General features: G+C 41.5%; 2 long non-coding RNA genes across 2 annotated transcripts in view; one reads left to right on the top strand and one right to left on the bottom strand.

Annotated features, from left to right (window-relative positions):
• LOC115479307 overlaps window positions 1-9,655 on the bottom strand; it is a 20,100-nt gene extending 10,445 nt beyond the window's left edge. The window contains exon 1 of the long non-coding RNA XR_003943648.1: window positions 9,579-9,655. This is a non-coding gene — a long non-coding RNA (uncharacterized LOC115479307). The remainder of the gene's footprint in view (window positions 1-9,578) is intronic.
• On the top strand, window positions 9,578-26,688 carry LOC115479308. Its single transcript, XR_003943649.1, has 3 exons — window positions 9,578-9,656; window positions 22,911-22,921; window positions 26,678-26,688. It is a non-coding gene; the product is annotated as an uncharacterized LOC115479308 (long non-coding RNA).

The raw sequence follows: 26,688 nt of genomic DNA, 5'->3' as shown, positions 1-26,688 counted from the left end.
TGGCACAGGCAGGAATCAGAACAGACTGAACTAGGATAAACTAACAGACTCAACAAGGCAGGACAGAGGTAACTAAACACAATGGACAATGCAAGAACAGGATCCAGACAAGACAAGGGAAAGGGAAATGGGACTTAATATACTGCCTTTCTGTGGTATTTTGCAACTACATTCAAAGTGGTTTACATATATACAGGTACTTATTTTGTACCTGGGGCAATGGAGGGTTAAGTGACTTGCCCAGAGTCACAAGGAGCTGCAGTGGGAATTGAACCTAGTTCCCCAGGACCAAAGTCTGCTGCACTAACCACTAGGCTACTCCTCAAAGGGCCAGAAGTGGAACCCAGACAGGACAAGGCAAGACTTGGAACTGGATTAAAACTGGGACTGGGACCCAGAAATACAAGACAAGGCATGGAGGAGTGGCCTAGTGGTTAGAACACTGGTCTTGCAATCCAGAGGTGGCCGGTTCAAATCCCAGACAAAACACAGAAGTAGATTAAAATTGGGTCCAGAAAAGGTCAAGACAAGGACAATGCAAGGACTGAATCCGGACAGGACTAGACTGAAAAAGACAAGACAAAGCACAACTAGACAGGCAAGACAGGGTAGGAGCTAGGCAACAAGAATAACAGAAGCAAGACAATAAACAAGTAAGGGACAGGATTCAGGCTTCTCAAACAAGCTGGGCTGGAACAGGATTCAGGATTCTCAAACAGGATTCAGGATTCTAGAACAAGCTTGGCTGGAACAGGATTCTGGAACGGACTTAGCTTGGCTGGAACAGGAGGATTTAGGATACTCAAGCAGGCTTCAGGATTTTCAAACAAGCTTGGCAGGAACAGAAGCTGAAAGCAAACGGGCCGAAACAAGCAGGAAGGGGACTGGAGCTAAAGACAAACAGGGCAGACACAAGCAGGACACAAAGCTGACCCACACAGACAAACAACAGAACTAAGGCTGAAGCTAAGGTAGAGGGGACTAGAACAAGCAAGGCAGACTAGGCAGGACACAAAGCTGACCCACACAAACAAACAACAGAACTAAGGCTGAAGCTAAGGTAGAGGGGACTAGAACAAGCAAGGCAGACTAGGCAGGACACAAAGCTGACCCACACAGACAAACAACAGAACAATGGCTGAAGGCAGAACCTAGCACACAAATAGACCAAGAAGAACAGAAGCAGAAGTGTACACAGGCACCCTAAACAAGGAACAAGACAGAAGTGCCCACAGGCACACAGGCAAAGAACAAAGCAACAAGAAATCAAGGCAGAAGTGCCCACAGGCACACAGACTAGAACAAGGCAGAAGTGCTACACTGCACATGGACTAACCTGGAGACCTTTGGCATTACAAAGGCCCTGAATGAAAGTGCACCACTTCCTTATAAACAGGACAGAGGCAGGAAATACACAGAACCCAAAGTGAGGCTTGAAACACACAGGAAAGAAACAACCATGCAGAGAGTAGCCAGCTCAGCAGCTGACCAGCAGAAATAAGGTGAGTCAGAGAGGGATCACGACCACAGTCGTGACACTTCTATAGACTCAGAATAAACAGACAAGAACCACACACATAGGAAAGAGAACAGTGAATACAGAAACAGAGCTTGGCTACACACAGAGGTTGGCTTAAGCACAGAGCTTAACTATATCAAGAATCAAAAGCAGGGCTAGACTAAAAGCAGGAGCCAAGGGTAGAATCAAATAGATACACCAAGGGCAGGGTGTGGCTCTACAGTCAGGCTTTCAGGAAACAAGATTCAAAAGCAAACTCACAGAAACAAAGGAAAGCATTGAAACACAAGACTCAGAGAAACACAGCACAGACCTTCAGGAGCAAAACACTCAGGAACAAAGCCAAACATGGATATAATCTAAACAGGTAACACAAGATTAAGAGACCTCTTGTAAAGGCAACGTAGGAAAGCTCCCTGGGTCCTTATAAAGGATGTCACGAGTAGGAAAAGAAGCAGAAGCAGGGACACCAAAGCGAGGCTTGGCTAACAGGAAGAAGAACAGCAGGAAATGAAGCAGAAGCAGGGAGACCAAAGCGAGGCTTGGCTTACAGGAAGAACAACAATAGGAAATGAAGCAGACTGGAGAGGTCACAGAGCTAGATACAGAGAAACAGTAGGTCTGAACATAAGGGCATGGCCACAACCGTGACAACTGGCTAATGTTGAGTTAATGTGGGAGCACTTCCTGCCTTAGGAGGAGCTAAGTGCTCATGTGTTAATTTTTTTTGCAAGTCCTGTACACTAGCACAAATATTAGCTTGGAACCTGCAAAATAAAAAAACAAATAAAAGCCCTAAATACTGCCATGTTGAATCTGGGCTCAGCATGTAGGAAAGTCCCAGCATTAAGATCTGCTAAGCTCAGATTCTAATACCCTTTAGTGTTAGTAATTTTTTCTGTCCTAATTTTATGTGGCAGTTGCATAGCCAGAAGTGAATTTCTGGGTGGACTGAGCGAGTCCACGCAGTTCCTCCTGGATCCCCCCTTATGTTAAAAATTAATACCTGGGCGGTAGGGATCCACAAGTCGTATCAGCTGAAGACATTCTCTGCTGGAAGCCCCATGCCATGCACACACTGGTGACGTTGGAGGTGTACTTCCTGCCACCCAGAAGAACAAAATGAGGAGAACTCAAGGAGGATGTTCAATATGTCTTTAATTCCGACAAGCATACAAACGACCCAACACGGCTGTGTTTCGGCACTAGGGCCTGCCTCGGGGGTCAATATAGCTCTTATATTCTTGGCAATAGGACTGTATAAGAGAATAAAACAAGGTCCTTGCTGTGAAACCGCTGTACAAACTTTAAGGAAAAAGCTGCTGTGTAAGACCGCTGAACAACCGGTGATTGTCAATGACATACTCACGTTGTTCTTCTGTGCTCACATTTATGTGAGGGACTTTTCTTCCTCCTTTGTTTTGTCTGTACTTCCAGCCACCAACACCGGGGGTGCCAGCTTCAGTGTCTGGGAGTGTGCTGCCAACATCACCAGTGTTCAGATGACCTTGGGTTTCCAGTCAGCTACCTTGAGGATATTCATCACTGCTGGGTGGACCTGAACCTAAAGTGAGTGGGCCTCTGTCCACCCAGGCCCACCTAGGGCTATGGCACTGTTATGTGATCAGTTACCCAGTTAGTGGAATGAATATTGTCGCCCACCAGGTAATGTCCAACTCTGCCCACATTCAGCCACTGGACTGCTCCAGCAGTACCTGGTAGTTACTTTTTTTTTTTTTTTTTAATTTATCAATATTTCTAATTTACAACCAAGCAAAATACTTGTACAGAAAAGTAAGATTCCTAGCAATAACAAAATAATGGAAAAGAATAAAAAAAGAAGAAAATAAGAATATACATTGGGAATCAAACTCAAGTCCACATTATATGATCCAAGATTACTAACAATAGAGAATCTAAAAGGAGAAAGAAAAAAAAAAAAAGAGGAAAATATACACCTGATGTGTAACAGGGTTCCCAAATGCTCAATATAAAGTGAGCCTAGCATGAGTTAGAATTATACCCCTGTGATACGTTTAGATTACCTGGTAGTTCTGAGCTGGTCTGAGTGCATTTTCAATGATACTTTTGGAAAATACTGCTGAAAATCTGTGTATGGAACTGATCAGTGAGATTTATCTGTTAGACGCTGATGCTACCCAGTTAAGTCCAGCTGAGTATTGGCTCCATTATTTTTACTTTACTGCCTAGCCATGACAAAGGATTTGGGCAGTGCCCAGGAAGATTTAATGTAACATAGTAAGGGCCCCTTTTACCAAGCTGCAGCAAAAGGAGGGGGGCCTGCACTGGTGTCGGCATGCTTTTTTGATGCACACCAAGGCCCCCTTGTACCGCAGTGGGTAAAAGGTAGGTCTTTCTTTTTTTTTTAGGAAATGGCCGCGTAGCAAGTGAAGCACTTGCCGCGTGGTCATTTCATGGGGAGCCTTACCGCCACCCATTGAGGTGGCAGTTAAGGGCTCATGCACTAACCCGGTGGTAACCGGGCAGCGCACAACACTACCAAATTACCGCCAAGTACACACAGTGCTACAAAAATATATATTTCTGTAGCACCAGTGTGTACCCGGTGGTAATCGGGCAGTGCTGTGCATCATATCTGGCACTACAAAAATAAATATATTTTTTGTAGTGCCGGATATGATGGTGTGCTGGGGGGTGGGAAGTACCACCAGGCTGCTGCAGTAGCCCAGTGGTACTTCCTTTTTAGTGAGTGGTATGCCCGCATTGGGCTTACTGTCGCTTTGTAGAAAAGGTTCTAAATGATGGTAGATAAAGACCTGAATGGTCCATCCAGTCTTCCCAACAGTCACATTCATTCTCTATTTTAGATTAAATCAACAATGAACGTGATATTGATCATGGTCTTTCTTCGTTGTTTCTGGGACATAGACCGTAGAAATCTGCCTGGCTCTGTCCTTATGTTCTAACTGCTGGAGTTACTGACTATCCGAATCTGACTTGTCATTTGCAGGACACAGACCGTAAAAGTCTGCCCGACACTTTCCTCATGTTCCAAATTACTGGAGTTTCCATTGAAGCTCTCTCTACAACCCATCCTAAACCAGATTGCCATATCTGGATCACGGGACACAGACCATACAAGCCAGCCCAGCTCCAGTCTTAGTTGATATAGCCAGTGTTGCCATCTAAGCACCACTTGAAATGCAAACACATATGCAAACCTTTACATTTTTTATACCATTCATTTTCTAATTAGAGATCCTCTGTGTTTGTCCCGTGCCATTTTGAATTATGTCACAGTTTTTTTTCTCCACCACCTACCTTGGGAGGGCATTCCAGGCATCAACCACCCTTTCCGTGAAAAAGAATTTCCTGACATTACTCCTAAGTCTACCAAACCCGCAACCTCAATTCATTTTCTCTTCTCTGGAAAATATTTGTGTCTATATTAATACTTTTCAAGTATATAAATGTCTGTATCATTTCTCCCCCGTCCTTCCTCTCCTCTAGGGTACACATTTTCAGGTCTTCCAGTCTCTTTTCATATGTCTTTTGGTGCAATCCCCATATCATTTTTGTCGCCTTCTCTGGACCGCTTCAAGTCTACTTACATCTTTAGCAAGATACGGCCTCCAAAACTGAATATAATACTCCAGGTGGGGCCTTACCAACAACTTGTACAGGGGCATCAACACTTCCTTTCTTCTGCTGGTTACACCTCTCTGTATACAGCCTAGAATCCTTCTGGCTACAGCCACCACCTTGTCAGATACTGAGCAGAGATATCACTTGATCTAATTATATAAGATTTATTTATGCTTGAAGATTTCTGATCCACCCTTCAGGATTTACAACCCAGAAAAAAACATTGGGATTTCTTTTTAGGTTAGTCCCCACTCCCAACACCTGCTAAGCTCACCCTTCCCCACTGACACTTATGGATTAAACATATTATTTATTGTGAAACAAAATTGCCAAATTCCTGTCTTACTGTTCAGCCTTGCAACATCCATCATAATAAACTATTTGATTGTCTGTTGAAATAGGATTATATAATTTACTGTAGCAACAGAGGACTGAAGATCTTTAATTATGTGGTTGGATTTCTGCAAATAAAATGAATGCAGGTTTTTGTTATTTTTGGTGTGATGTTGATTTAATACAATTTATGTGCAGTAATGTCCATTGCCAAGGCCTGGTTCTCCTGCCTACGAGTTTCAATTGTCTGCCATTTTAGTACCTTTGTGTGTCTTTTATCCTGCCACTAATATGTGCTCATGCTGTTCTCTTGAACGTAAAGAATATGTAAAGGAAATGGCTACTGTAATTTACTGTATATTATCCATTAATAAAAATAACGCTCAGTGTTGCACTCTTCATTAACGATCAACAATGTGATCAGCATCTTTTGCAAGGATACTCTGGGGTACTATTTAGTAGAATAACAGCACACTAGCTAAATTAAACACAATTACATTTTACCTCTGATCCTTCTGTTTTATGGCCTGGTAATAGATCACAGCTAATAATAATATCTCCCTATGGAGCCTTGTTTACATAATCAAAATGGCCTTTGCAATGATCATGAAGAGTATCATTCGGTGTAATACACCGGTGTAATGCCAACAAATAAGAGATTGTACTATACCCCTTACAAATATAAGATTAAGAAATAAATACATAAATTTCTCTTAACAAATTTCAGCAAAAGTTGGGCAGAGTCACTGTACTCTTCAATGGGACTAAAGTTAATACTAGAGAACTGAACTTGCAAAAGAGGGGAGGGGAAGAAAGGTATATAACAGATATTTAAATTTCTGAAAGGTATAATTAATATACATTAGGCAAACATTTTTCAGGAAGTTTCAGAACAAGGGATCATGGCAGGAAAGATGCCCTAAATACTGGTCGTGGTAAGAGATTAAATGGGGTAGACATAAGGACTTAAGAATTGTCTTATTGGGTCAGATCAAAGGCTCATCAGTATCAATATCCTGTTTCCAATAGTGGCCAATCCACTATAATGGAATCTGAGCACCCTGATGCTACGATAGACTAGGTTCTCCCCATATGGCACTGGTAAATCTATAAGGGGGCACCCACTTATAGAATGGTGGTCCCTTCAATATCACACAACCCTTGCCCAACTGCAACTCCTTAGTCCAAAAAAGATTTTAACAAATAGAATGGCAAATATGGATATTTTTTTGTATTGAAAATGCAACAGGAAATTTCCTTTTTTGTTTCCTTTCATTTTTAGAACAAACATCATTTCATTTTCTTGATCCCACCCACTGTTCCCTATAAGTTGAGAAGGACTCCTCCAACTGCATTGCTTCCAGTGGAGGGTGCTACTTCAATATTCTGTTTTTAATTGCTAGGGATAGGCAGGTTATCTGGAGTCCCTCAGAGCTTGACTGTCCCTCACTATTGAAAAGGTGATAGCGAAACAGCACCCTCCACTGGCAGGACTGTAGGTGGAGGACTCCTGTTCAGCTTAGAGGGAACAGTGATCCCACCTCGCCATGAAAACAAACAAACAAAACAAAACAAAAAATACCTGCACACACATAAAAAGATTCCAGGGGCCTGTTTTCATAAATTTTTATGTACTTTGTAAAGGCAAACACAACTGTATTATAAAAATCACCTTGCAATTAAAGGCTAAATGCCAAAAAGAAATAGGAACAGAAACATAAATGGCTAGTGACTTGCATGTTTCAGAAGGCTGAAGTAGAGGAGTTATTATTATTATTAGCATTTGTAAAGCGCTACCAGACGCACGCAGAGCTGAACACCTGACACAGAGAGAGACAGTCCCTGCTCAAAAGAGCTTACAATCTAAAAAATACAGACAGACAAGACAATTAAGGGCAAAGGAAGTATTGGGTGAGAAGGAACAAGGGGAGGGCAATTGAGAAGTGGCTAGGAGCCAAAAGCAGTGGTGAAAAGGTGGGTTTTCAGCATAGATTTGAAGACAGGTAGAGATGGAGATAGACATACAGGCTCAGGAAGTCTATTCCAGGCATAAGGTGCCGCGAGGGAAAAGGAACAAAGCCTGGAGTTAGCAGTGGAGGAGAAGGGGGACGACAAGAGAGATTTGTCCAGTGAGTGGCGTTCACGGGGAGGAATGTAGGGAGAGATGAGAGTGGAGAGGTAATGGGGGGCTGCAGAATGGATGCATTTAAAGGTCAGTAAGAGAAGTTTGAACTGTATGCGGAAGCGGACAGGGAGCCAGTGAAGTGACTTGAGGAGTGGGCTAGTGTGGGTATAACGATTTTGGCGGAAAATAAGTTGTGCTGCAGGAGTTGGGAGTTGTGGTGGTAGTACTGGCCCTAGGAATGTACTTAGAACATTGTATAGTCCCAAACTGTATCCTATTATATGAGCAGTATAAAGTAGTGTTTTTCAGTGTAAGACCCACAAGCCAGTGGTGAATCTGCAGACTCTATGTGCATCTGCCATTGACATTAGGCTATGGATATTTTCACTGAAGGCGGCAACAAGATTTTCTGCATTTGAGCTTTTATGAATGGTTCTAATCTTTGTACTATTAGAAAATATGAAGAATCTGCAGCTTTTAAATTTCATCAATTGGCTACATTTAAGAAGTATTGGGCTCCTTTTGATCATTACATCAAAAATACAGCATCTCCTAGAGATTAGATTTTTATGGTTATACTTAAATTGTCACATTTATCTGTATGTAATGCCTTTGGGGGTTTTTTTTTCCATTTGTTCTTTGTTGTTGTATGTTATATTGGTTTAAATTTTCTTGAAAATTTAATATAAATGATTAAAAAAAACCCAAACATTTTCTGCTTGTATGAAAATAAGACTGAATAAGGAAAGGGGCAGAGTCAAGCCAAAGACATCCATACATGTACACAGAGCTTCTGCTTTCCTTCTTAATCCTGCATTCTTCCCTGTTCTATACCTCTTAATGCTAATCCGCACCTTCTTTCTCTGGGCACACACCGAAGAACAGAGTCCAGCATACAGCACTGCATAAGCCATGTACACAAGGAGAGAGATGAGGAATGGACATCTCACAGGTTAACCCCATATGAAGAAGGGAAACGGCTGCAGATGAATCATCCTTCAGGCACTGAAAATAAACAAATTCATAGAAACAGAGAAAATGATGATGAAAAGTCTAGATGGCCTAATTAGTCTGCTTATGCATATCACCTATTAAGCTCTACAATTCCTTCCTCTCCCTCAGATATCCTCTTTGATTTTCCCATGCCTTCTTGAATTCAGATACATTCCACATCTCCACCAGCTTCATTTGGAGGCTATTCAATACCTCTACCATCTTTTCTGTAAACAGATGTTTGCAGTAAGGTTTGAGGGAATGGTGTTGTACCAGAGACAGAAGCAGTGCATCTCGTATATTGGGGATATCATAAAAACCAAACTGGCTGGATGGTCCCTGAGGATTAGGTTAACTGGATCTGATGGTTACCAAAATAGCAGTCAATGAATTTTATTCTTAAATGATTTTCTCCCATTCTGTGATTTGGAAAAAAAATATTGATTAAGGCCCAATATGTTTTAGGGTTTCTCAATGCTCATACTCAAATGCCACAAACGGGCTTGGCTTAAAGCACATCCACAACAAATATCTGTTTGATAGATGTGTATTCACGTGAGTCTAGGTGCCATGCTCATTTGCACATTTTGGTTAACTTGTAAACCCGACCTGACTGTGGCCCTTGAGCATGACAATTGAAAATGTAGGGCTTTCTACTAACTACTTTTTAAGGCATGAGGAAATTTTGGATCACATGATCTAACTCTAACCTAATTATTTTCATGAAGTAATAAATATTATGAAGTCAATTTTCAAAAGCATTTATGCAATTGGCATCAGGTACCAATAGCATAAATACTTTTGTTTCACATTTGTTGCTCCTGAAACTGATACATTTTGACTATGTAAATCACATATATGGCCAAAACTTATTCATTTTGTGAAAGAATGGGGTCAGGAATAGATATATATATGCTATCTACAGAATAGTGATATTCAGCCATTAAAGGGTGAATTCTATATAGGGCACCAAATAAGCACTATTCTATAAGCCGTGCTTAAATTTAGGCATGGTTTTATAGAATGCTGCTTACGCTCGGGAATCATGCCTGAGTTTATGTGCGGACATTTTCACCAACTGAAACGAGGTACAAATCATTGTGTCTAAATTAGGCGCATTTCCCCTTTATTCTATAACTACATATATTAATTTTAGGAACACCCCAGTTCTGCTCATGATCCACCCATTGCTTCAGCACATTTTTGAACTTGCACGTAAACTTTTTACGTGCATATGTCCCAATTAAATCTAATTAGTGCCAATAATTGCTTGTTAAAAAGTCAATTATTGGTGCTAATTAGCTCATTATTCAATTACATTATGTGTGCAAATTGGGCATTCTGAAATCTATGTCCCTACTTATAGAATATGACCCGGTGTGCCTAAATCTACACGCTGAGTTTTATGCCACATTTTCATTGGTGTAAATGGATGCACTAGATTTAGGCACTGAAATATCAACTAAGCAAATTCTATTTACTACTACTACTACTACTTATCACTTCTATAGCGCTACAAGGCATGCGCAGCACAATGCACCATACATGAAAAGACAGTCCCTGCTCAAAAAGCTTACAATCTAAATAGGACAGACAAACAGACAGAACAACTAAGAGGTAAGGGAATTAAAGAGGTGGGGATAAAAGGGTACTGGGCAAGTGAGTAGTGGTTAGGAGTCAAAAGCAGCGTTAAAGAGGTGGGCTTTTAGCCTGGATTTGAAAAGGGCCAAAGACGGGGCTAGACGTACAGGCTCAGCAAGTAAATGGATGCCAATTATTATTTAGGTGCCAATTAAAGAATACGCTTTGTTGGCATTGATTTCAGCGCCAAAGTTTTAGGCGCCATATATAGAATCTCCCCCTTGATATGTAAACCACTTTGGTTATACCACAGAAAGGCGGTATATAAAATGCTTGAACCTTACCCTTACATATGCACTTAAATGCTGGTATTCTGGACATTTTTGGCACCTAAAAATATATGCAGTGCTGCAGAATTACTCTTACTGATTCACTGAATATTTGGCTTTGTATTTTATTAGAATACATCTCTAAATGTTCCCAAGACAGACTTCTTGACAATGGAACTTTTACTAAGCTGCATTAAGCAGCTAGCATGGGTTTTACTACATGATGTAGTAATTCAAGAAAGGTTGGTTGAAGTTAGGTGCCAAATATTGGCCTACTGATACTGAAAACTATTTAACCAGCCAGGAACGGCACTTGGCCGGTTAAATGGCACTTAACCAGGTACCCAGTAATATTCAGTGATGGATAGCTGGCTATCCCCTGCGCTACATTCCTGGGTAGCGGCTAGGAGATAACCAACTATATCGCACGATATAGCTGGCTATCCCATAATATGGCTGGTTCAAAGCCAGTCACTGGAAACAGACCGACTGCAAGAGTTAATTAGGCTCCCTCCTGTGGTCTGAATATTGGTGCCTTGGGCTCTAAGTAGTAATTCAATAACAGCAGTTCCACGTGGAACTGCCTTTATTGAATATTACCGTGTCTGTATCTTTGCATCTAACTTTAAGTACTTAAGCCAGCTCAAATGCTGATGTAAATGCTAGCCCCTAAGTACTGTCAGTTAGATGAATAAATTACATTATTTTATAACATTGGACACAATTTCCTGGCACGTTCCTGACCCACTCATGCTCTTCCCAGGTCCTCGCCCCGCTTGAAGTTGCGCGCTATAGAAATTAAGTGCTCAATTTATAGAATAACCGACCAGTATTCAACATGCAGGAGGCAGGCCAGATAAGTCCTGCAACCTGCGCTGAGCCTGGATATATAATGTTGGGCCATTTCTGGTGACCGGTATTGAATATCTGGTTTTTTTTTTGGCCAGTTTAAACTTAACCGGCCAAGTCAAGTGCTGGTCAGTTAAGTTTATAGTGACCAAAGATAAGCCTGCTATTTGGATGGCCCCATTTCACCACCAAGCTTAGCCGGCAATGAGCTGAATATTCGTTGCTAGCCAGTTAGCTGCTATGCACTAAGCACTAATATTTAGCAGAGATAATAGCTATCACGCATTGAATATTAGCTCTTAGACAGATAAGCAGCGGTGTACTGAGGGTGGGGCAGTGGGGGTGGTCTGCCCTGGGTGCACGCTGCAGGGGAGGTGCAGGGAGCAGTCACACATCTGTCGGCTCCGCCATTTCCCTGCTCTCTCTGATGTTACTTTCTGTTTTGGGGCAGAGGGAGCAGGGAACCTGTGGAGCCGACAGCCGCGTGGCTGCTCCCTGCACCCCGGGAGGTAAGAGCAATGCACTGGGGGGGGGGGATGACACTGCACCCGGGGGGGGGGGGGTTTAGACACTTAACTTACTTACTTATGCCCCTACCAGCCAATATTCAGTGCTATTTAACAGGCCAGGAATGGCTAATGGCTGGTTAAATACCACTTATCTGCAGTGGTGTACCATGGTCGACTGTCACCCAGGGCGGATCGTCACTGCGCACCCCCGCAGAATGCAGCGTCATCCCCTCCCCGGGTGACAGTCGACCATGGGACACCACTGCAGATAGAATTCTCCTGACCTTCGGGTTGGGTGGGCAGTGTTTGCCCTACTGTGGTCTAAGGGCTCACCCTTTGAGGTATTGTTAACTTTGCATGAAAATCACAGATTGTTTATTCACCTGCATATGAAACAGCTTGTTTTTTTCACAATATGTTTTGGGCCAGGTTTTCACAAATGACAAAATGACATACATTAGGCACAATTAATGTGTGTTATCAGCTTTTAATGCACAATACTTGCTCTTTAACATGTGTTACTGCCATGATATGGTTTAGTAAATAGGCCCCAAAGTTTGTGTACAGCAGGTCTTGTTTGCTTCTCCGTTCGGTTTTATAAGGAAGCAGACAAATATTCCCTCGAGAGTAGTACAATATATGTTGCCAAGAAAAATGTTTAGAATATAAAACAGATCATTTACTGTGGCCCATCTATTACTTTTATAATTTTATAGCTGATGCTGAAGGGAGTTTGCATAATTTATTATACACCATTTTTCTTGCTGTGCTACTGTGTGATAGTAATTGTCTTTTCAGGATAGCATCACAGGCTTAATCATACTTTCCCTCATAAATGTTGGATCCACTCTAGGACCACCTGCTTTTTCTTTGTCTATGCCTCATAAACTTGCCTGAGGTATACTACACTTCGAACATTAGCACAGCTGAATACAGATTTTGTTTGTCAGGCTAACATTTGGTTTTAGGATAATTTGTAGTCATTTGTTTTTACAATGGTATAATGTAACGTGACAGAGAGACATGTATTCATTCCTGCCACATTGCAAGAGGTCAATCACTCATGATAAATTAACGGACAAGGGCAATTATGAAAGGGAAATACTAGCATATTGTTATAGTGATAAGTGAAACATCATTTGAATTTAAGCAAACCATAGGAATATAGCCATAGAAGGACATTATTTTCTAATGATGAAAAGAAAGTATTGTAGTAGCAATCAAAAATTTCAATTAGTCAATGAGAACCAACAAAATAGCTGAGTTGGCAAAATATCTTCTTAGGCTAAAAATATGATTAAAGATGCATGCTTTTGGAATTATGGAGGTACGATGCTCGGTTAATATAATTTTGTTGCCTCGGTTTCTCATCGTTTAATGAAAGGGTCTTTAATCCTGAAAATGCATACCTTTAAACACCTGCTATCCGTATAAATCTGTGGTTCAAAACTCAGTACTTGGGGCACATCCAATCTGTCAGGTTTTTAGGATAGCCTCAGTAAATATGCATAAGATGGATTTGCTTGCACTGCAAATATACATATTCATTATAGATATCACAGTCTGGATGTGTCTTGAGGACTGGGTTGACAACCACTGTAATATGTACAGTAGCATCTACATTCAATTCTGCTGTTGCCTTTTTAAACTGTTATTATAGAATTACCCCCATTCCCCCTAATTCTATATAAATTGCTATAAGTTAGGTACCAATTAAACCCGTAACATTCTGCACTGAAATGGCATGGGGGCTCAGGGCAATTGCCCTGTTTTCACACCCCTAACGCTAGCCCTGATCTAAATGTGGCATGTATACGCGTAACTTACAGTATTCTGTAAGTTGCATGTGTAAGTGAGAGCTCTGCCTGTATTCCACCTATGCTTTGATCAAACAAAAAGTGGGAAGGGGATCAGGCTCTCCAAAACAGACCAAGGACTTTCGATATGTTGTTAAAAACATTTATTGATGACTTGACACGGTACCATGTTTCAGCACATTTGTGCCTGCCTCAGGAGTCTTTATGGAAATATTAAATAATCATAGCTATTTCTGTTGATGTATCTTTAAAAAGTGAGCATAGCTGGTCTTTATAAAGACCGTTGATGTATTGAAGAAAATGTGTCACTTATGGACACCACTGAAGTGCAAGAAAGTTACACTGTGTGCCAAGAGAATTTAAAGAAGATAAAAAAAGTGCCAAAATGAGAAATGCATTCACGCTGGTGAATAATCGGTATACAGCTTTGCCCATGTGTATACCCCCTGGGAAATATTTGCTATGCAAGATAGTTACGTATTTAAAAAATAGCACTTAGGTGGCATAGAGGGGCGTAATCGAATGGCGCCAGCCATCTATATGGCCGGCCGTCTTCAGGGCTGGCTCCGCAAAGGGACAGTGCCAACCGTATTATCGAAAAAGATGGCCGGCCATCTTTCTTTCAATAATATGGTTGGGGCCGGCTAAATCTCAACATTTAAGTCAAATGTTGAGATCGCCAGGTTTACAGATGGCCGGCTTCAAAAAAGTGGAAAAAAACCCAAGTGCTTGCTTGGCTTTTTCAGTAATATCAGTGGGATTGAAACTGGCCACCTCAGGATTACAAGACTGGTGCTCTAACCACTTGGCCATAGTGCCACTTATTTGGCTGTCCCTCCCTTTTGATTATGCCCCTTCAGGTCTCTCTCAGCCAATCATAGACAGGGGTCTCTCTCAGCCACTCACAGACAGCTAAATACACTGTGATTGGCTGAGAGAGACCCCTGTCTGTGACTGGCTGAGAGAGACCTGAAGGGACATAATCAAAAGGGAGGGACATCCAAGTAAGAGGAGCTGTGGCCAAGTGGTTAGAGTACCGGTCTTGTAATCCAAAGGTGGCTGGTTCAAATCCCACTGGTACTACTGAAAAAGCCAAGCAAAAATGCACTTGGATGCTTTTTTGGGTGGGAGGGGATTGGTGATAACTGGGGGAGTAAGGGGAGGTCACCCCCTGATTCCCTCAGATGGTCAGTTGGGGCTCCTTTTTGAAGTTTGGTCATGAAAAAAAAGGGACCAAGTAAAGCTGGTGAAATGCTCGTCAAGCCTGGCTTTTTTTCCCATTATTGGGTGAAGCCGGCCATCTCGTGAGCACGCCCTGTCCCGCCCCGTCTCACCTTCACTACCCTACTGACACGGCCCCTTGAAATTTCGCCGGCTCCATGACGGAAAGCAGTTGAAGCCGGCCAAAATCAGCTTTCGATTATACCGATTTGGCCGGTTTCAGGAGATCGCCGGCCATCTTCCGATTTGTGTCGGAAGCCAGCAATCACTTTCGAAAATGAGCTGGATACTGACATGTACACATGTGTGTACCTACATGCGTATGTGCTAGTATTTATATTCACAATGGCACATAAATGTTAGCATCCAGTTTATAGAACTGCCCTTTTACTGTACTCTGGTTTTTGAACATTAGTAGCCACTAGAGCCCCACTCATTTAGTTGGGTTTACTACTGCTACTACTACTACTTAACATTTCTAAAGCACTACTAGGGTTACACAGCGCTGTACAGTTTAACATAGAAGGACAGTCCCTGCTCAAGGAGCTTACAATCTAAAGGACAAATGTACAGTCAGTCAAATAGGGGCAATCAAATTGGGGCAGTCTTGTTTTCCTGAATAGGTTAGGTGCCGAAGGCGACATTGAAGAGGCGGGCTTTGAGCAAGGATTTGAAGATGGGCAGGGAGGGGACTTGGCGTAAGGGCTCAGGAAGTTTATTCCAAGCATAGGGTGAGGCGAGGCAGAAAGGGCGGAGCCTGGAGTTGGTGGTGGTGGAGAAGGGTACTGAGAGGAGGGATTTGTCCTGTGAGCGGAGGTTACGGGTGGGAACGTAAGGGGAGATGAGGGTAGAGAGGTAATGAGGGGCTGCAGACTGAGTGCATTTGTAGGTTAGAAGGAGAAGCTTGAACTGTATGCGGTACCTGATCGGAAGCAAGTGAAGTGTCTTGAGGAGAGGGGTGATATGAGCATATTGGTCCAGGCGGAATATAAGATGTGCTGCAGAGTTCTGAACGGATTGAAGGGGGGATAGATGGTTAAGTGGGAGGCCAGTGAGGAGTAGGTTGCAGTAGTCGAGGCGAGAGGTAATGAGAGAGTGGACGAGAGTTTGGGTGGTGTGCTTGTCTTGAGGATCACCTGACTTTTTCCTTAAATGTTTGCATTAGTCTACACTGTTCTACATTAACTTGGACTTGAATCAACTAACATGGAAAATATGCTAATGAGCAGCGTAGCATGCACATCTTTGCTAAGCAAACTCATTCATTATTCATAAGAGATGAGGTAAATCATATAAAATAATGTGATTTATGCTAATGTGACACTACTGTTTGAAATTTTAGGTCTACTTCTCAAGAACTCAAAGACAACCTTTTTGTAGCATCTTGCTATGACTTGAGTTAAATAGCTAGAGTACTATTCAAGAAACACATGCTTTTCTTTAGAGGTAAGGAATCTCTAAAACATCTCTTGAGCTAATACATAAATGTTTATCTTTGCAGAAATAGGTGAAGCAACTACAACTCTCCCTTTCCTATTAAACCAAAAATCCTTCACAGTGGAGAATCAACAGAACTAACAAAAGAAGGATTAGCTAGTCTTCATTTAAGACCTGATAGAGTGCAGGACATTTATACAGACCACTGAATTCTATAAAAAATATGTGCTAACTTGAGAAAAGAAGGAAAACAGATCAATATATTTGAAGCAGGGCTAAAAAGTATGAAGTATACAATATACTGTAAGCTTAGCCTAAGGGAAGTAATTCAGAAGGGGCTTCTAGCATGTATATACAAGAAACAGTTTGGTAATCACAAATAGCACCATTTATTTTTTTAAGTCACACAAAACACCATGTTGTACAGAAAAGCTCAGAAAACATATTTTTTTCTCTCTAGATAGAATAGGTAGATGTCAAAGAAGTTTTGTCTAAGCCATAATTTCAGTGTAGCGGAGAATCACTTATAGAATCCTTGTCACCCATGTATGTATGTAGGGTAGGGTTATCAATTTGCAATCCTGGAAGGCCACAAATCTGTCAGAATTTCAGGACATCCCTAATGAACATGCAAGGGGTATATTTGCATACAGTAGAAGTAGTGTATGCAAACTTATCTCATGAATATTCAACAGGGTAATCAATCACAAAAATCAACAATAATAATTACAGCATATATCAAACGTTGATCTAAACTTCAGATACACAATTTCAAATATAATATTATTTTATTTTATTCATATATCACAACTTCTCTTACAAAAACATAAAACCAAATAAATATCCCTCAGAACCCCCAGAGTGTACTAATTAGTTGATTACTATCTTCCCAGTTCATTAATGTTGATGAAAGAGTATCTTGCATAAATGATTTCTTCACTTTCAATAAGGCTTTATAGAATTTTCAAAATTTCGCAGTACTTTTCTCAGTGGAGATCCACTATCACACGCACTCACTCCTAACAGGTTCTGCAGGATTTGTTACAAAGTTTAAAAACTTCGATGATAAATTCTCTGTTCCCTCTCACTTGTGTGCGAAACGCAATAAGAACCTGGTCTCAACATGGCTCATGTTTCAAATACTTTCTTAAGAGACCAGAACCCGAAAAGCAAAAATTTCTTGTAATATCCTCAATTGCACGAGCTGTCCTATGACTATAAGATCCAAATGTCAAAGTGAATATAAATATAAAAATATATTGTCTGCATTGACTGAGCATGAACCAACAGACCATTCCACAATGGCGTTCCAATGTAAAGAACACTAACACATGCGCATTGTACTCTCAAGCGGATATATAAAAGCAAGCAGCCTCCCCTCCCTAAAAGGGGGCAGTATCAAATCCTCCCCGCTGGCAGTGCTGACCGATCAACCTCTCTATTAAGCCCATTATGCTCTACTGTGTCCCACAAAAAAAATACATTTTTGTTCCTTTAAACACACTTTTTGAGTAATGTTCCAACTTGTATTTGGGGGTAATTGTAAAAGTACTACAAATTGTAAATCATCCACTGAATGACTCTCAATCTGGTGTACAACCAATGGAGCTTCCCTGTTCTGTAATCATATATTACTAAGGTGTTGTGCCACCCGGATCTTAATTTTGCGAATAGTTTCCCTGATATACCATAAGTTTCAAGGACACTTAACCGCATGAACCATTCTGAAGGACTCACAGTCCATGGTATTGTGCAAAAAGAAGTATTTCCCCAGTTTAGGCACCCAAACCAGATCTACCAATAGGGCATATTTGCAATATACCCAATGACCACATGCTCTATATCCTGCTCTGTCTTGACATGTACTATTAACACTAATTCGCCTATATAACAGTTTGCCTATATTAGAACCCTTTGTGTAAGCAAATTGTGGAACCTCTTCAAACCCTTTAAAAAGTGCCAATATAGAGCAATGGCGAAGAACAGATCGCTGAATCAATTGCATTAGAGCATAAAAAGGTAAAATACATGTCATACGAGAAGTGGGACATAATAACCGCTCTCTCTGGATGTTACAGACTCTTTTCAGAGCTCTCCTGACTGTCTTCTTAGGATAACCCCTATCTCTGAAACATGCGTACAATTGAGAAGCCTGTGTTTTAAATTGTTTATCCTGAGTGCATAAGCGTTTCAGCCTCATAAATTATATTTGAAATTGTGTACCTGGAGTTTAGATCAACATTTCTTATATGCTGTAATGAATACTCATTAAGGGTATACTAAAAACCTTGTTGGTTTGTGATCCTTCAAGATTGCAGTTTGACACTTCTGATTAAGGGGCTTTAAGGAAGTGTATAGGAAGTTTCCAGTTACCCTTAACAACATTCCCTCACAGAATCAAATAAAAAAAAAAATTATTATATTCACAAAAAAGTACAATCAAGCACTTCCAAAAAAACATTCTAGTCCACATCATGGGAGAAGGAAAGAACAATAAAGGAAAGAAAAAAAATACATCTAGAAATCAAGACTAATAGTACCAGTCAGGATGGCTGCTGACCAGTTAAATAGTGCCTAACCGGCTATCCAACGATATTCATCGGGGGATAACCCACTATATCTGCTGAATATCCTGGTAAGCAGCTATCCACCTATTTTTAAAGCTGGTTTAGTGGCTATATTTGGCCACGTGAAAAGGTGGGATATTTTTGGCCAGTTTAAAGATAAACGGATGAAAATAAACTGGATATTCAATATTGGTCACCGGAAATGGCCCATCATTGAATACCCGGACTCACTGCCGACTATGGGAGTTACTTCCATGGTATGAATATTGGCCCCATAGTCTTTATCAACCTGGATATCAAGAAGGATGATAATTCTTACCACTCATGATAACTTTATTTAGCTTCCCTATCTAATATCAGTCCACCCAATATTCAAGTTATTTAACCGGCCAGACATGGCTGTTGACCACTTAAATAGCATATCGATGACTGTTAATATTCAGTTATCTCTGCTGAAGATTGCTAGTGAGTGCCTAGCATAGAACTGGCTATATCATGTGATTTATCCAGTGAGGCACCGATATTCAGCACCTATCTGGATACGTTTCGTGGTCAAATAGGACCGCATAAGTAGCTGTCTTATCTTTAACCGCTAAAAAGTTAACCGGTTAGAGATGAGTATTGACATAACCAGTTAACGTTATAGTGGTTAAATCCCCCAAGATATTCAATGCTAGTTGCTGGAAATGACCCGGCATTGAATATCTGGGTTTAATGCCAGTAGTGGACAATAAAAATGCTGCCCGCCGCCAGCAGAATATCGGGCTCACTCTTTCTAAATACTCTGGTTCAAAGAAGACATATTCAACATCTGATAGAGTAATTCAGAAAGAAAATAGCTGCAAGTGCTAAAGCCCTTGCTTTTAACTGAAGAAATTGTTTACGTCTCAACTGAGTAATCCTAGACACATCTGGAAAAATCTGAATTTCTACCCCCCCCCCCCAAAATAGGAAATCTTTCTTTCTAAAGCAATTCTTCAAAACTGCAACCTTATCTACCTCTGAAGAGAAAGAAACCAGGAGAGTGGAACATATTGTTATATCATCCTGAGAAGTTTTAAAAAAGGCAGTCAAATTTTCCATCTCATTAACCCCAGTGGTTAATACATCTGGTGACAACTCATCCTGGGCTTCCTTCAGAACTTTCTTAGGCAAGTAATAACATTTAGTAACAACCATAGTATCTGCATTAGGCAGAACCAAAACTTCTTTGAAATATTTTCTCAGTAATATCTCAGCAGACAATAATGGACAACTGGAAAATGTAAAAATCTCAACTAGGTAGCTCTAAACTGATTTCCCCTCCTCTCTACCTGTCTATGCAAATACAAACTATCTTTATTCCCAGATGTTCCTGCTTGTTTTATCACTCCAATTTGGGATTCAAATTTCTTACAAGCAATATCAAACTGTTTAATTCTAGAGTCCAAACTGTCCACCTTTGAAACAACTTGTTTAGAAAATTCATAGAGTTGTACTGGACCTTTTAACATTGCTTCAGTTCATACTGTTTGGTGGTGGGAGGGGGGGGGGGAATGAGGGTGGGAATAGGATTATTATAAGCAAATGTCATCTGTTGCTCTGTAGTTATGTTGGAGTTTGTTTTATATATTATTGTACTACATTAATATAATCTGTTCTCAGTGTAGTTGATGATGCAATACAAATATTTTGGCATAACATTGACAGAACAATCTACTCAAGCAGCCCATTCGGTGGATACTTTTTTACAACCCCCACAAGAAGAGATGAATTCATCGGTGACCCATAATGCTCAACCCAGATCTACAAACAGAAGTCACAGACCAACCAGAATGAAATATTAAATTCTAATATTTTAAACCTTTGTTCACCAGTGGTGACACCAAGCCAGATATCTTTGTTAGAGTTTGGGTTATCTTATGTTCCTACTACACAATATGATTAATTTGATACAAGAGTTGATCTATATAGATTTTTTTGGACAGTTAAAATTAAAAGTTTATTTTCAGGATACTCCAAAGGAGGGAGATTATCATATGGCCCATTAAAAAATGCATTCAGCTTGGAATCCATCAGGACCTCCAGATTTAATTATTCAAGCATTTGAAAAAAATTGATATTGAGGGAACTAGATATGTTAGAACACATTAAAATCCCATATCAACACAATTTATCTAAAGTTCAGAGTCAAGCATTGAAGATATTAGCTCATGATGAATCTATAGAGATAAGAAGAGCTGGTAAAGGAGGAGGTATAGTTATTATGGATCGGGAACGGTATGTGGAAGAGGCATATCGTCAGTCACATGGCACACAATTTTATGTAGAATTAATAGAGGATCCAACAATTCAATTTCAAAAGGAGATTGTTGTGGCTTCAGAGAAAGACATTATCCAGTGATTGCCGGCCATTTCCCGACATAAATCGGGAGATGGCCGGCGATTTCTTAAAAGCGGCGAAATCGGTATAATCAAAAACGGCATTTTTGACAGCATCGCCACTTTCCCATCGCTTTGCCGGCGAAAGTTCAAGGGGGTGTGTCGGTAGCTTAGCGAAGGCGGGACATGGGCGGGCATGGGCGTGGCTACCAGATGGCCGGCTTTTGCAGATAATGGAAAAAAAAAGCGTCGTTAAGCAGTATTTCGCCGGGTTTACTTGGTCCTTTTATTTTCACGACCAAGCCTCAAAAAGGTGCCCCAACTGACCAGATGACCACCGGAAGGAATCGGGGATGACCTCCCCATACTTCCCCAGTGGTCACCAACCCCCTCCCACACTAAAACAATAAAACTAAAAACCTTTTTTGACAGCCTGTATGCCAGCCTCAAATGCCGTACCCACCTCCATGACAGCAGAATGTGTTCTATCCTCAGACAGCCTTTCCCTGGTTGTGATGTGGCTCTTGGGTGAGTGTGACACCTTTTCTGTTAGGTGCACTGCAGAGTCACATCAGCAATGCATTGTGGTGGATGAAGGGTAGTGGGCTCTACTTCAATGGTGCTTTTCCCCCTGCTAACTGGTTCAGAGTGTGTCCAGTTTTGTTTCCGGTAGTCCATGAGGTAGTGGCCATTTTTGTCAGTCACTTTTAGATCCCTTTCATGTGTTACCCACGTTAGAGGACTTAGTTATTACCTTGAATGTAGCTGTAAGAGGGCATTGTACACCATTCTGCCAGCTCTGACCTACTGCTAATCTCAGTACCAGGGAGACTCTTTGCCAGTGGGGCACAACCTCTGATCTGCAGTTAACTGTGAGTAAACGTGCTTATTCAAATAAAGGACTTTTAAAAAGAGATTAGTCTTCAGGTGTCAACTGGTGTGGCAAGGTTATACAGCAGCAACAAGTCCTAGAGGCCTGCGTGTATGCAGGTCCCTGGAGCACTTTTAGTGGGTACCGCAGTGCACTTAAGCCAGGCGGACCCAGGCCCATCCCCCCCCACCTGTAACACTTGTGCTGGTAATGGGAGCCCTTCAAAACCCACTGTACCCACATGTAGTTGCCCCCTTCATCCCTAAGAGCTATGGTAGTGTTGTACATGTGTGGGTAGTGGATTTTGGGGGAGGTTGGGGGCTCAGCACCCAAAGCAAGGGAGCTATGCATGTGGGAGCCTTTTCTGAAGTCCACCGCACTGACCCCTAGGGTGCCCAGTTGGTGTCCTGGCATGTGAGGGGGACCAGTGCACTACAAATGCTGACTCCTCCCAGACCAAATGTCTTGGATGTCGCCGGGTTTGAGATTGCCGGCATTTTTTTCCATTATCGCTGAAAAACAAAACCGACTATCTCAACCCCGGCAAACTCTGGCATTTGGCCGGGCTAAACCGTATTATCGAAAAAAATATGGTTGGCCATCTTTTTCGATAATACGGTTCAGGCCAGCTGTAGCGCCGCCGCCAAAATAGATCGCCGGCGATCTATTTGGCTGGCGATGTTCGATTATGCCCCTCTATATCAGCCAAGGAATGTCTGTCTATATGAAAAAACTCCTGTTAAACCATGTATCTGCTGTTTTGTACCTAAGACACATAAATTGTTCAGAAGTCTACCATGGTGTCCAATAGTATCAGGTACAGGGTCTTTACTTGAACCATTATCAAAATATTTAGATGCATATTTAAATCCGTTGGTCCCTTGTATAAAATCATACCTAAGATATTCTACAGATTTAATTAAAAATTGCAGGGTTGTTCTTTACCAATGGATCAGTTGATTTTATTAGTTACTATGGACATTACAGCTCTGTATACTAATATCCCACAGGAACAGGAGCATAGTCCTCTGAAGAAGCCAATGGTGATGAAACTAGGATCCTTTTAAGGACAATGAGTGAATTTTGCACACACAACCTAATTGAATAATGAGCCAATCAGTGCAGATAATTGGGCAATAACAAGCCACTACTGGTACTAATTGGCAGTAATTAGAACTTAACACACACATCTATTTAGGCGTATTCTATTGAGGTATGCCTAAATTCTAGTCCGTGTATCAGAAAAAGGGGTGCACCCATGGCAGCAAAATGAACAGGATGTGGGCATGGACAAAAGATGCACGCTGTATTATAGAATTTAGTAGAACCACATCTAAATTAGGCGTGAAAAGTTACACCTACTGAAACCTGGTGTAAATCGTCATGCCTAACAAGAGGTTATGGATCCCAGCACTAGACACTATTCTATATATGGAGCCTATGACTTTTTGTCCTACTGTTGAATAGGATACCTTTCCTGTGGAGTTACCTGTTTGTAGCTTAGGATTATGATATATTTCCTCTTGTGCAAGTCATACCTTTCACTTGGTCACAACAATCAAAAAGATACTTGTCTAGATTGATCTGAATTGCTGGGTGTTTCTGTTGAGGGGAGCTTCCCGGTCACAGCTGTACTGATAGACTTAACTGTCCTGGAAGGTGTGTCTTCAATGAATAGTTAAGCTCTGGAATTCTTTGCTAGAGGATGTAGTAAAGCAGTTATCATAGCTGGGTTAAAAAAGGTTTGGAGAAGTTCCTGAAGGAAAAGCCCATAGTCCGCTATTGAGACAGACATGGGGAAGCTACTGCTTGCCCTGGGATTGGTAGATGAAATGTTGCTACTGTATGGGTTTCTGCCAGGTACTTGTGACCTGGCTTGGCCACTGTTGGAAACAGGATACTGGGCTAGATGCACCATTGGTCTGATCCAGTATAGTTATTCTTGGTTACTTCCTGTTCCGGGGCAGAGGGAGCAGGGAGCCAGCGGAGCCGAGAGCCTCGCGGCTGCTTCAAGCAGCCAAGAATGCACCCGGGGGGGAGGGGTTGATGCACTGGGGGGGGGGGGGGGGGGGAGGGGGGTCGTGCTGCACCCGGGGGGGGGGGGGGGGGGATGCGCATCGGTGATCTGCCCCAGGTGGCAGCCGACCTAGGATCGTCACTGGGCACAAGGGCTTATGCCTGCTGAAACTAGCTGTAAATCCTGACACATATGTTAGGCACATACCTCCAGTATTCTATGTAACTCTGCACCCAAATTTTCAGAACATCTCTGACCCACTCTTGCCCCTCTCATGGTCACACCCCTTTTGGGTTATGCACTAAGGGCCTCTTACAAAGCTGCGCTGCCGATTCTCGGTGCAGCAAATGAGAGGAAGCCCATTCAATTCCTATGGGCTTCCTCTCATTTGCTGCACAGGAATTGCTAGCCTGGCTTTGTAAAAGAAGCCCTATGAGATTTGGACACCAGTGTTATAGAATAGTGCACAGTTAAATGCACACACAACTCCTTATTGGAGCCAATAAATAACAATAATTGCTATGCAGATTTGGGAGTCCATGTGTTTCCATAGGTTGACGATTGACTGATGGAGAGCACCTACAGACGTTCAAATATTTGAAAGGTATTAATCTGCAAAAGAACCTTTTTCGGAGACGGGAAGGTGGTTGAACTAGAGGACATGAATTGAGGTTGAAGGGGGGCAGACTCAGGGCTAATGTCAGGAAGCATTTTTTTCATGGAGAGGGTGGTGGATATGTGGAATGCCCTCCCACGGGAGGTGGTGGAGATGAAAACAGTAATGGAATTCAAACATGCGTGGGATAAACACAAAGGAATCCTGTTTAGAAGGAATGGTTCTGCGGAATCTTAGCGGAGATTGGGTGGTGACGCCGGTAATTGGGAAACAAAATGGGAGCTGGGCAGACTTCTACGGTCTAAGTCCTGATCGTGACTAAATAGATAGGGATGGGCTGGAGTGTAAATTTTAAGGGGCTTCAACGTTAGCTTCAGAACTTAGTACAAGAAAGGCAAGGACAAATCAAACTCGGGTATGCATATAAAGTAAAATGAGTTTATCTTGTTGGGCAGACTGGATGGACCATACAGGTCTTTATCTGCTGTCATTTACTATGTTACACGTTACTATGTTAGCATCCAATTATTGCTTGTTAATGGCTCCTTAATGGCATCTTTAGATCACACTCAAATTTGGGTGACCTTTATAGAATCTGGGTGTAAGTGTTTACCACGGTTTAGTTTAAGGACCCCCTAGTCTGGCTTCTCCCCACAAGCCTGCCTGTTATGGGTGGCTCTGAAGCATAGCCCTCTTATTCATAGATGCGTACAAGCCCATCCACCACCCTTGGAGGGGATTATTGTTAGTAGTATTAAAAGAACAACCTTTCTGTTCCTAATTTATAACATCACAGTTGGCCAAACCAGCAACTGCTAGTGCAGAAATATCATTATGATAACAACAACAAAAAAACTGGCTTGGAGAAACAGGAGGAAATGATCTCTTTCATTTCTCCTTAAATCAATAAATTGTGCTAGAAATTTATTGCTGAAATCTCATTGAAACAGGTTTTGAAGATGCCTGTGGGATGATATATATTTATGATATCTTATTCATACTCTAATTGGCATTCCAGGCAATGTAACCTAATATAGAGTTACACTAAAGGTTAGGGCATATAAGTAAATTGAAACTAAGAAATGATCTGTATAATTCCCCCCTCCCCCGCTAGTGCAGATCTCAGAAAGAAATGGGTTCTGCTAGGCATTTAATCACAAAGGCAGAACGCTTGAAGAATACTCATGTACTGTATTTACAGGATTCACAGAAATCAATACGCCCACATTAAAAGAATTCCCTACTGGTAAGATCAATTCACCATACTAATTTCAGATCACTGTTGTTTGCCTTGTAAATTGATCAAATTAGACAATCAAAGGGAAATGTTCTTTTTGCAAGGTTTCTGCATTATTTATCCTTAGCACAAATTTCTGGCTGTTAACTAATTCTTGCAAGAACATATTATGTTTGTTGGAAGAGCAGTACTGAAGGCAGCATTTCATAACAAAAGCCATTTGGCAGGTAATTCAATTTTTTTGTAGTATTTCACAGAGAATAATAGAGCAACAGAATAAATGTGGGCATTCACGATTCAAAAATGAAAAGCTTCACATAAAGGAACCAAGGACCAAATGCATTTCAGAATGTCTCTTGGTCAGTGCGTTTTTTCTAGCGAAAAAGGTGCCAATACTCAAATGCCAGGCCACCCTTCAGGGATGGGGTCATCACTGAGGGGACCCACCCCACAATAGCCAGGCCCCCTGCAACCAGTCATAGAATCTATGCCAAAGCAGAATCGGTGTGTAGAGCCTGAGCTCTTTCATTAAAACTTGGGGACCATGGACAATAGAAAAGGTGCCGGTACTCAGTACCCCCAAGTACCCCCTCAAAAGAAGCCCTGCTCTTGGTCCTTATAAAATTACCCTAGGGAAATGAGATGCACGCATTTACACATGCACTGAGACATGCCTGAA

Source organism: Microcaecilia unicolor, chromosome 10, assembly GCF_901765095.1.
Source record: "Microcaecilia unicolor chromosome 10, aMicUni1.1, whole genome shotgun sequence".
In the NCBI taxonomy this organism is placed as follows: Eukaryota; Metazoa; Chordata; class Amphibia; order Gymnophiona; family Siphonopidae; genus Microcaecilia; species Microcaecilia unicolor.
This window is presented reverse-complemented; position numbering and strand designations above follow the sequence as displayed.